This window comes from Denticeps clupeoides, chromosome 1 (genome assembly GCF_900700375.1).
Source record: "Denticeps clupeoides chromosome 1, fDenClu1.1, whole genome shotgun sequence".
Lineage (NCBI taxonomy): Eukaryota > Metazoa > Chordata > Actinopteri > Clupeiformes > Denticipitidae > Denticeps > Denticeps clupeoides.
In genome coordinates, this window is record NC_041707.1 from 12,224,021 (window position 1) to 12,236,359 (window position 12,339).

Consider the following 12,339-nt stretch of genomic DNA (forward strand, 5'->3'; position numbering starts at 1 on the left):
CAGAAAGTCGTGCAAATGCATCCTTCTGTCCTGCCCTGTCCTGCTGCAGTGTTGGAGAGTATTCACATCACATCACAAATGATAGAATAACAAAATGTTACTCAGAATTCTACACGCAACACTCCATAATGACAACATGAAAAAAGCTTACTTGAGGTTTGGGCAAATGTATTAAAAATAAAAAAAAAGAACTGAGAAATCAAATGTACATAAGTCTTCTCAATACTTTGCTCAATACTTTTGTTTTGCACCTTTGGCAGCAAATACAGCATGAAATCTTTTTGAATATGATGCCACAAGCTTGGCACCGCGTCCCTTGGCCAGTTTCGTCAATTCTTCTAAACTCCGCCTCTCAAGCTCCATCAGGTTGGATGGGAGACGTTCACTTGGAGACGGCACTCAAAGTTGTCCTGGAGCCACTCCTTCAATATCATGGCTGTGTGGTTAGGACTGTTGTCCTGCTGAAATATGAAGAGCGATCTGGAGCAGGTTTTTATTCAGGATGTCTCTGTACATTGCTGCAGTCATCTTCCCCTCTATCCTGACTAGTCTCTCAGTTCCTGCAGCTACATCCTCACAGCATGATGCTTCACTGTAGCAATGGAATTGGCCTTATGGATGATGGAGGCCACTGTGCTTATTGGGACCTTCATAACAGCAGAAAGTTTTGTTACTCGAGATAATCCTGTCTCTGAGGTCTACAGACAATTCCTTTGACTACATGCTTGGTTTGTGCTCTGACATGAAATGTCAACTGTGGACCTTATTTAGACGGTGTGTGCCTTTCCAAATCACGTCCAATCCACACCTTTTCACATTTTCTTCATGAATCAACAAAACATCCTCAAACAAGCCCACTATTTCTCATGCCACTGTAACCGTGCACCAGTCATCTATGACCTCAAATACATGCAGTGTTCTCCCCTGCTGTTGAAACAGCACAATAAGTGTCATTTAGTGCAGGCACAGGTGCATTTGAGGAAATTAGTTGAAGGCTTTATCCTGCTGACAGGGTTTTTGGAGTCAAATAAGGTCAAGATGGAAATTTACATCACATTTACATGACAGATGCTTTTATCTGAAGTGAATTTACAAAGAGGATGTAAATAAGAAAAGAATTGGTCAGTATCAAGAGATGATAATATCTCAGAACAAGTTTGTAACCAAGGCACCCGCTCTGAAAGTGAGTGAAGAATGTGGCACCACATCCATCCAGGATCATCAGTTCTTTTGTCCACCAAATACACACACACACACACACACACACACACACACACACATACGCACACACACACACACACACACACACACACGCACACAGACAATCATCTGCAGTGGCATGCAGAACAAGAACAGCAACCCATATGAAATCCCATTAGATCCCATTAGTGAAAATTTCATCATGTTGCCCTTTAATTCTTGTACCTGCAAAGGCTTACATATAGGGAAAATAAGGATGCTCCATTAGATGAACTGTGAACAAGCAAACAATTGATCAGATAATTAAGGTAAATAAGGTAATCAATGTGTAGAGTTTACATCATCCCCTTGTAGTCTGCAAAACTATTAATCCAGAGTATACTAATAGGAACAGGTTCACATGCAAATTTCACATCCAATTTAGAAATCCTTAATTGATGCCTCAAAGATTGACATGAAATAATTTAATCCCTTTTGTGTATTACAAAAATAATCACAATAGCTTCAGAAAACTGATCAGAAAGGTGTAACAACACAGGTAGGCTTTGTGAAATTAATCTTTTACATGTATGGGTGCTTTGAAGTGAACTATTTTATCTAACAATGGAAACTAAAATGACAGTAAGAGGGTACAGGTCCATGAACAGACACACATACATGGTGCATACATCAGTACACCAGTACATCTGCCAGTTTTTAACAGATTAGCCTTCCACCAGACCTCACCACAGCACACAAGAGCCCTCCCGCTCCGAGACCAGGCTCAGCCGCAGCCATAAACAGGCTGAAGTGGTTTGTGTGTGTGTGTGTGAATTGTTTATTTTCGCACTCATTAAATTGTGGGAGTGTTGGTTTTCAAGGGGGCTTGGGGGAGTGTGGCACCGTGGTGGGGCTCAGGGCTGGGGGCGGATGGGTAGACCCATTCCTTTTCACTGTGGTGTGGCCCGTGGGGACTGTGGCTCAGCGCTGCGCTCTGTGGGGCTCTGTGTGGCCTGTGGCGGTGATGGAGACCCCCGTTTGGGGTCTGCTAGTGTTGGTTGGCTGTGTTGTGGTGTGAACACAAGAGGGAGCTCTCCTCAAGGAAAGCGCTGACCTGTCGTGGAAATTCATTGTGAGCAATCGACTCTGGTGAGTGTTTGAAAGACAGAGCTGTTGACAGAGTTATACAGATTGTTTCTCACTTTATAGTTGAATCTTTTATACGGTTGCTTTTTGAGGCAACTTTTTTTATCATGCAACTACAGAGCAGATACCATGCTTCAGCTGTGTTCTCATGTCTCCTTGCTGTGGTTGTGTTTTCTGCTGTGGGTGTGCGTCTGTGGGATTGTGAGCGAGTGGGAGTCTGTGTGCCTAAGCGAAGTAGCAGGTTCCCCCTTTTTTTCCAAAGCCGTGGCACATCTATAGGAAAAGAGGCCTTTGATGTCCAGGGTCTGCCATCCATCTCGTGCTCGCGTGCTTTCATTTCACGCCAGCTACTGCAGAGTCCAGGGCTATTAAAGGGAAATGGTTTGCTTTGCCCCTCCACCCCGCCCCGCATTTCCACTGTACGGCTGCAGCTCAGCGTTACTCTGTGACCACCGTGTGTTTCCATAGTGAAAATACACAGTGCTGCTCTGTGTCAGAACTGCACTAAAGATAGATGGTATATTTTTCCACTGGGCCTGTTATTATATATAATGTTTTCTAATACATTCATGATTGTATGTGCATCATAAAAAAGTTTAAAATGTTTTTTTCTTGAACTGATTAGCATGACGAGGTAGACAGTAGTACGTCCATGGTTAATGCAGGCAAAGTAAGAGAGAGTAGGTGCCACAACCGAGCCATTGCTGTGTTGTGTGTTGTTTTGGCAATAGAGGATAAAAGAAGAGACCGGGGGGAGCGTTTTACGGTTGATAGGAGCTGCAGGGATTAATTCTGTTCAATATGCCAGTGTTTTCAGAGCACATGTGGTCAGCATGGAAATATGAGGCACGAGAGAGAATGGCTCTGTCTGTAAATTAATCGTTTACGATATCCAGGCCAATTAAGCATGTTGGGGGAAAACATTTTATGTATTATAAGATTTATAAAATAATTTTTGAGTGAAAAGGATGTGTGTTACTTAGAACGTGCTCGTGTCCCTTGGGACGTCCAACCAAGAACCCTGTAAACCTCCTTTTAACCAAGCTGTTAAGAATTCATTCATATGAAGGCTGATCTTGATAGCATTGTGGCCCTCAGCTCCTCAGCTCCTTAAACCGCCGCCTCCTCTACTTATTTTCGTTTTCCATGCAGTCAGTCTCAAGACTTCGCAGGTGTCTGCTTTACTCACCGAGGTCTGTAATGGATGCCATCCCGTTTAAAATTAACACTCAAAGCAAGAGAAGAACCTCTCATTATTGATTAGCCCGGGCAGCTTGGTCCTGTAGGCCATGCAGAGGGCCCAGACCTCGGAGTGGAGTACAGCTTATGTCCTAATGGCTTTTAGACCTCCATTAGCCTCTGCCCGTGGTATTAAGTAGGCGCAGTAACAGCAGGCCAGGCAGAACGCTTTAAGCATTAATAAGACAACCAGCTTTCCTTTGAAAAGATGACATGTCCTCCAGAACGGTGGAGATTAGCATCACTCCTATGTTTCCACTCAGCCAGTGGGGTTATTGGCCAACATCTGCAGCACTACAGATAATCCTTATGGACGGGGATGAATTCAAGGCCGTGGCTCCTGCCAGCGAAGGCGTGCGGGTGGCTGGTGGTGCAGTTGGGGAGATGGGGGGAGATGACTGCGGTGATGAAACTTATGTGGAGACCGGTTTGTGAATGGTGTGTGAACGGTCTGTGAGTGTTACGCAGAACTCGGAGCGGAGCTGTGCGGCATTTGAAAGTATGGGTCGGGGGAGGAGGCGGGATGGAGTTTTGTTGTTCATGCTGTGTCTGGTTTTGTTTGAGGAAGACATGTTGTTTTTATCAGACTTGTTTATAGGCTTTTTTCCCCCTTTTTTTTAAAGATGCAAATGCCTGCATCAGTCAAAAAATCTGATGGAATAAACTGGAATAGTGCCTGTAGTTCAAGGTCAATTCACTCTGTATTTTCTAATTAAAAAATATTTTTAATTTTAGCATTCATAAGCAACAATAGGTTTTATTCTATCCAGTTCTGTTATGGTGTTTATTCTTTTTTTGGTCGTTGGTTTAGTCAAATTACCCTGACTTTCGAATTAGTATATGTGTGTGTGTGTGAGGTGTATTTCTTTCCATCTCTGTCACTTAATGTGCCTTTGCCCCTTGGCCTCTGTTGCGCTCAGCTTGCCCACAAGTTCAAATGACAGGCTCTTTCCAGTAAGAGGAGTTTGCCACCACACCGGGAAAAACTGTGGCCGGACTCGTGCTTTTTCTGGCAATTTTGCTGATGTCCCACTGCTGCATGTCTCCTCATCAACGGATCCCCCTTGGGGCCACTTTGAGCAGCTCAGCCACAGTGAATAGCAAGACATGGAGCTTCAAATGGAAATTAGGCTTCTTCTTTAAAATATGTTGGACAATAAAAGAGATGGCCTCCGCTCCTCCAGCAGCGTCAGGGCCCATGAAACAGCTCCGCTTACGCAGCTGGTCTTAACTTGGGTCACTGTTGGTCACAGTGTAAAATCAACACCTCAACTGTTTTTTTCTTCAGAGCATTTTATTGTGTGTATCCGGTTTCTGAAAATGCACAGCACGGGTGCAGTCACGGTCTGCAGGAATGGGGATGTGAGTGTGGTTGCGTGTGTGTTTTGTTCTGGGAAGCAACACTACGTCCATATTACCTTGGGCATATTAACACCCTTTTTTGTGCAGGGAACTGAAATTTGGCTACAAGAGGTATTTAACAAGAGAAAACCATTTTACAGATGGCCTTCACAAGTCAAAAAACTTCTGGAAATATCATGAATGGCATAAATTAATATTTTTACTTGGCAAAATCAGTGTGTTCTGAAGATATATTATGTTTTTACTAGAATTGTATAAATTTGTATCAAGTTCAATATTTTTGTATGCATTTCCATCAGTTTAATTCTCCCATGACTTACCTTAATCTCTCCCAAACACACACACACACTTCCGTCAGTGGGGGCAGTCCCTACCCCACTCATGTGTGGCCAGTTTCTTACAAAGGTCCACAATAAAGTCTGGTTCACTCAACGCATGGCACAATTTTATGAAATGTTTTGCTTTTGAAAAACTGAAGTGAGAACACGTTCAGTATACAGAGACCATCAGTTTTGCTAATAAATGAGCTTCCTTATCCAAAATAAATCCTGTTTTGACAGTGGCTGAGGAAACAATGGCAGCCCAGAACAATGGCCTGGCTTATGATCTGTTGATCTCTCCCTCGGCTTCACCGAGACGCTACGTCTTATTTCCTCAGTGATTACTCATGCCTGCTCTGCTTGCCATGTCTTCATATTTCTCGCTCCGTGAGAGAAATTACAGAGAAAAGGCTTTTGTGTGCTTGGTGAGTGGTTTTGATTTTTGGAGACTGGAACACTTTAGTGATAATGTCACAAGACGTCTGTGTTTGACTGTGTGCATGTGAGAGGCTAAGCATAAGTCTGGGCAAATTTCAACAATGTATGTGTGTTATGGATGAGACAGGAACATTTATTTTGTATTTTGAGTCATCTTTAGTGATGGGGATCCAAAGTCTGGCAATGACGGGATTTTAAAGACTATAATGGTGGCCCCAGATTGCAGAACCACCCAAGCGTCCTAATCTCCCGCACTGGACAGTCTCCATGCAAGGGGCCGGATGTAGGAAATCAAACCAATTAAAGGCCCATTTAAAGAAAATTAGCAGGGGGGAACTTTTCTAAAAAAAACAAAACAAAAAGAAGAAGCCTAAATCACATCCATCCCCTTGAAATAAATATAGAAAAAACTGTATATGAGACACCCAGAGCATTTAACATACACAAAACCTTGATTTTTTTTATAACTATGGAAACATGCTGCTCACTATACCATCTACATATTGAATTGGACTAGTCAGTTAGTGTATCAGTTTCTGCATAGTACTGCTCTGTATAAGGTGTGCGTATTGGTCTGGGTTTTTACTACCATTGTGTCCCTGAGCAAGACACTTAACCCTAAGTTGCTCCAGGGGGGGACTGTCCCTGTAACTACTGATTGTAAGTCGCTCTGGATAAGGGCGACTGATAAATGCTGTAAATGTAAATGTAAATGTTTTCCGATGTACAGAAGTTTCACAGTTCCAAGTCTTCATTGTTTGGTTCCCAAAACCAGGGGCAGTGGTGGCCTAGCGGTTAAGGAAGCGGCCCTGTAATCAGAAGGTTGCCGGTTCGAATCCCGATCCGCCAAGGCACCGTCCCCACACACTGCTCCCCGGGCGCCTGTCATGGCTGCCCACTGCTCACTCAGGGTGATGGGTTAAATGCAGAGGTCAAATTTCACTGTGTGCATCGTGTGCTGTGCTGCTGTGTATCACATGTGACAATCACTTCACTTTTTTTTTTTTTTTTTTTAGAAAAATACGTGATGTTAACGAACATTGTATTTGTGCTATTAAATACCCCTACGATGCTAAAATACATAATTCGTAGTTGTCAAGTACAACTTTACATCAAAACCTCTTTCAGTAATATATATATAAACTAAAAACATGTCCAGATTTTACAAGCCAGCCCAATAATTGTTAGTCTACAGTTTAGTACGCACTTTCAAACTGTCTGTTACTCCACTATGAGATAAAATTAGTATTTTATGCTACATTTCAATTGTTCCTAACAAGCTAATAAACCAAACAAGGGACAACATTTCATTATCCAAAATCAGGCTAAGCTGTTAACAAAACCAAGAGACTACAGCCTTTTAAAAAAAAACCTTCCAAAAGTCTCTTATTTGAGACATACCCATTAAGGGTTGCTTCTGTTTTGTCTCTTCAAGCTTTGTTTTTACCATAGAAAATGTAATTTTTCATTGTGCAACTATCAAAAAAACCTTTTGAATTCTGTTCAGTATATTGTACTACCCCAGGGACGAGATCAAGCCCCAGGCTATTTATTGCAGATTTGTGAAAACTGTAAGTAATCCTGGACTGAATTGGCAGTTTTGGAGCTTTTCTTTCTTTTCCCACATGGCTCACTGCTCTCTTTCTCCGGAGCCATTTGCGTAATGGGGTCTGATGCTGGGTGATCTGAACTAAACGGCTTGGGGAAGAAAAGGGCCATTACAGCAGAGCAGGGATCGAGTCCATTCTCCTCCAGCGTTTGAGTCAATCTCCACCTGTGGTCAAAGATCATGCACCTAAGCTCCCAGACTGGCTGTGGTGAGCTACCCGCAAGTGGTTAGAAGTTCAAATGAACTGTGGCGTGGCTGAGACGTGAGTGAAATAAATAAATGAATAAATAGAACTGATCCAGAATGTTTTTTCATGCTGCTTTAATGCAGGGCACAGAGACAGATCATTTGTTCCTGAAAAGGGCCTCTTTGGTCTTGGGCATTAGTACACTTTTATCACCCCAGATTAGCAAGCCAGAGGCAACAGTGACAAATAGACATTTCTCTAACAGGATGAAAACCTTGGAAGGAACCTAGACTCAGCAAAGAGAATCCATGGTCAGCACTGGATTGCATTGAAATACATCAAAAATGATGGCATTATTGCAGTCCTCTTGTGTATAATGAATTAGCATCCAGATAGTGTGTAGGAGTCCCAGCAGGTGGCTATCAGATGGGGTCAGCAGAGGGCCAAGTAGGACAGTCCATGGAGGTCAGCCATGTCACGTGATCACTCTGAACCAGGAAACTCCCCAGGCAGGATATACCATCCACAGTGGAGTGGATGGTGAAAGATAGAGAAAAGATCTGTCTCCTCGCTGTCATCTTTCAGGAAAATCCCCTCATCATTAGCGGCAGAATTGCACTGACTTCTCCTTCTCCATCCCCCACAAGTAAGCTTTGTTCGCCGCCTCTCTCTTTTTGTGTGAGTGTGTTTTTTTTTTTAAATCTCAGCACTTAAGAGCAATTATTCCTAAATATGAATTCTTTCGAACAGACCAGGCCATTCAAAAAAGACATTTCAGCTCTGCCTTCATCCTTTTTTTCTGTCTCTGCCTCATGGGCAAAAACAATGGCAGAGAAAAATGTAGGTGTCTGATTTCAGAGACAACAGGACACTTACACACATATGCACACCTTAGCCACTGCTGATGTAACACGATCGCCCATTAGGTTGAAAACAACACAATATGTGGATGGAAAGACCCCTGGGGATGGGCATCGGGCGCATGGAGCAATGATGGGAACTGGCTCTGTTGCCCCATGGTTGGTGTGTAAAGTCAGAGTGGGTGGCAGGCAGAGGGCTTTGTGCAATAATTTGGCTGGTAAGTGCACTACATTCCTCGTGTATCTATTAAGTGTCTCACGCCTATACCCATAATCCCCTCAATAATCTGAATTTGCCATAGTAAAACCTGGATGTCTCAAATAGTTTTCCAAGAGTCTGTTAGTCACAGACAAATATTTTTGAAGAGACAATTATCCTCATAAATTACGCTTCTCTTAAAAAAAAAAAAAAAAAAAAAGACAAGCTCAGTCTAAAACCTAAAACCACTTCAAAGGCTGCCTGCTGCTGATCATTAATAAACTGAAAAGGTGTCTGTAGATAACCGTGTGAGAGCCTGTTGATTTAGGTTTATCTTCCTGAAGCCATGGTGGAAGCCTGAAACTGGAGAAGGGGACAAGGACACAAAAATAAATAATAATAAAAATTAAGTGAGACTCTGATGTAGAGTGACTGACAGTGAGAGATGGAGGGAGTGAGTGAAGGGCTGGGAGAAGAGAGCGAGTGAGCGGGTAAAATGTTAAATGTGTCAGAGCGCTTTCATCTTCGCTCTTTCGTCTTGCCAAAGTGCCAAGGCTCACGCTGCTCTGAAGAGATGACTTAATGATGTTGTTGTTGGTGGTGATCCCCGTGGGCCTGAGCTTGCCGGTCAGACTGAGCCATCAGAGATTAAAGGACATGGGCCATTACATCTGCAGGCCACCTCTGACTGAATTATAGGACAGAAGAAATATCAGGAGAGAAAGAAAGATGTTATGTGTTTATGTCCCTTTAAGCACCGACAGGGAACACGGCCATAGAAAAAGTATCTAATGTGACCTAATTACCATCACACAGTGTCATATCTTCTTACACTGGTTATTATACATTGAGTTTGAAATCCAACACGGAAATTTCTGTCGTCATTTTTTGCGCCTTCACGCAGACTGTGCAAGTTGTTGCCAGCGTGAGAGCTCACAGCACAGAGCCTTATTAACATGTGATTGACGGGACATAGTGATTAACCTGCCATAGCAAATCCTTATCATACTATTTAGCATAAAGGATGATTCCAAACTGCGATTGAAAAGACACATGACGGGAACTGAAATGAACATTTTCCTTCCAGCTGGCAAAAAATGATAAATTAGGAGATTATGTGAATATGGTGAATCTGATTGTATTTGTTCAACTGACCATCAAAAATACAAACATACTAAAAAATATAATCGCAGTCCCAGCATAGTTCGCAGCATTGCTTAGTTGAATAAATGCTGAATTTACACATGCTGACATGTCTTACATATAAAATATGAGAATAAACCCACTTACCCATGTCGGCTGCTGGAGCCTGGCCCAGCCGTGTCTGGGAGTAAGGTTGAAAGAAGCCCTGCACATGGCACCAGTACAAAAGATGTTGCCAGATGGCATTTATGAAAACATAAATGGGAACAGACACCTGAATGAAACATTAAACAACAGTCAACAAAATGTTTGTTGCGCCAAAGTGTATAGTTTTACAAAACACGATGTCCAGAAGGAGTATGTCAAAGTCAATGTCAAAGTTAAAACAAACTTTCTTGTCATATCAGTAATATGTAAGTATAGAGAAAGATAAAATTGCAGCATGTGTAAACTTATTGGCTGAGCAACACCAATTTGCAGGTCAAAGTTAACTATACTGAAATGCTGGACAAACAGAAGCTGGACAGGGACAAAATTCATTACTTAATTTGAAGCAATATCTGGTTAGTAAGATTAGGACAAATTGGTGACAAAATCAGGCCCCAAGTTCAACACTGAATGTGTCCGTACCAGGATATAGTGGGGCAGGTCAACCTTCCAAGGCAGGAAGTGCGGCTCTGTGTATATGTGTGTGTACAGTTAAATCAATGTTAGGAGGCTGAACATGTTAGCTAGGAAAGTTCACTGTTTCCCAAATGAACATCCAGTAAACATTTTGCATTCACGATGTGACAAGACACTAAGAATGCTAAGAATCAAGTCACAATAGGTAGAACCTACATTAAAGATGCGAGGTGAAATGCTTCCTTCCCAGAACCCTCAGCATAGACCCTGTTCCCAGTGCCTGGTTCTTACAGTGAGAATGAGTGGGCGGTGGGGAAAATCGCTCCCGTCCAACACTAATAATGACAGGAGGCCCCTGTTCCTCATCGCTCCCGAGGAAACATGGTCTATTCTCCTTGGACACTGCCATCATCTTTTTCAATTTTGTTTTCACATGTGAGAAAAAAAGAGCACTTGTGTGGACTCTCATGGTGGATTGTGAGAAATTACTCACAGCAGCTCCTTTCCTTTTAAGACATTTCTTGAAATAGACTTTTTATCTTTATCTTCTTCCTTTCACTCATGTCCCTTATGACCAGTTTTATGACTGTTTCTATGATGGCCGTTAAAAAGTCATGCAGAACTAACCCAATAATTATGATCAGATGATACCGTCTCAAAAGTAAATAAAAAGTTATAGCCTGCCCCACAGCATAAGTAATACACTTGATTATACTTGCTCATATTTCACATTATAAAAGTTAAGAAGTAAACAACACAACTATGTTTCACCTCACATAATCCATTTTTCATCCATTCTTCTCTAAAGGAAAAGCGTAGTACTTAAAATGATTAATGTGCAGTGGGTAAAGATATGCATCGTTTGGGCTCCTCGATTGGATGTAGTACATTCTTGTATTTTCCATTATTGTAACATATTATTTATGCTTAGTTCCTCCAGCACCTTAGCACCTTCCAGCACCTTAATCATTATAATCAGTTCTGGAAGCTGATAGGTCCATGGCCTACAGGCAGGGTTAGTGGGAATAAAACTGATGCAGCTGAATCCAGGTATAAGGTGGCCAAGGCTCATCTTAATATTACAAAATGTCTTAACCTTCTCACATCAGCTGTCGGTATATCTGACCTGTTGATGAAAATTCGTGAAAGCCATCTGTGTGTACTCTCTGTTTGTGTCTTGATCTATTTTTCACCATTTTTGCTTCTTCTCCTGCTCTGTGTTGCTTCTTTGCTCTCGAAGACCCCGGGACTACTTTCCTCGATTCGTTCTGTGGGAACCGTGAATTTGGACAGAAGCCGCTTTTCCCACCGAAGTGGTGCAGTTAAAAAATAGTCCTTCTCGTAGGCACCCGAATCAAACCGGTTCTAGCCCACTGGTTCTTCTCACGAGGGCCGGGATACGAGGTCAGCAGTTCCAGAACAGCCCTAATGACTTTCTTATGCAGGTACTGTAGGGTCCCGCCGACCCAGGAAGTGGTTTTCCATGAGAAAACTCAGTACTTCCATGCACTTCTTTCTAAAATACACCATTTCTATTTATCCACAATTACACTTTTTTTGTTCATGCATTGCATTTGTCCTTTGGCCATATTTAGAGATTTTTCTCCTTTTCATGTCTTGAAACATGTACAGGCAAAATGTTCTGGCTAGGATTTCTCTCCAACTGCTACATCAGTCTTCAATAGATTTCCACCCAACACACTTGTCATTTTTGTGATCAACCTCTGGTTGCAGAAAACTTGCTAGTGCTTTGTGTCTTTTGTTGTTACCCCAGTGTTGCTCCAGCGGGGCCGACTCTGTGATTAGGGAATGTGAGTCACCATGAATAAGAGCGCCAGCTAAGTGAATAAGTGTAAATGCTATTATGTTTTTGTTTTTTTGTTCCCATAAAGGTTTCCCATCATCACTGAGAAACACAGGGTGAGGGAGCCACTGAGGGTGGACAACAACAGGAAAGCCTGGCAGTGACACAGGCACGGCCAGATGGGACTGGTCTGGTCCTTGTGTGTGAGTTCGGGAAGAGATCTCATGGA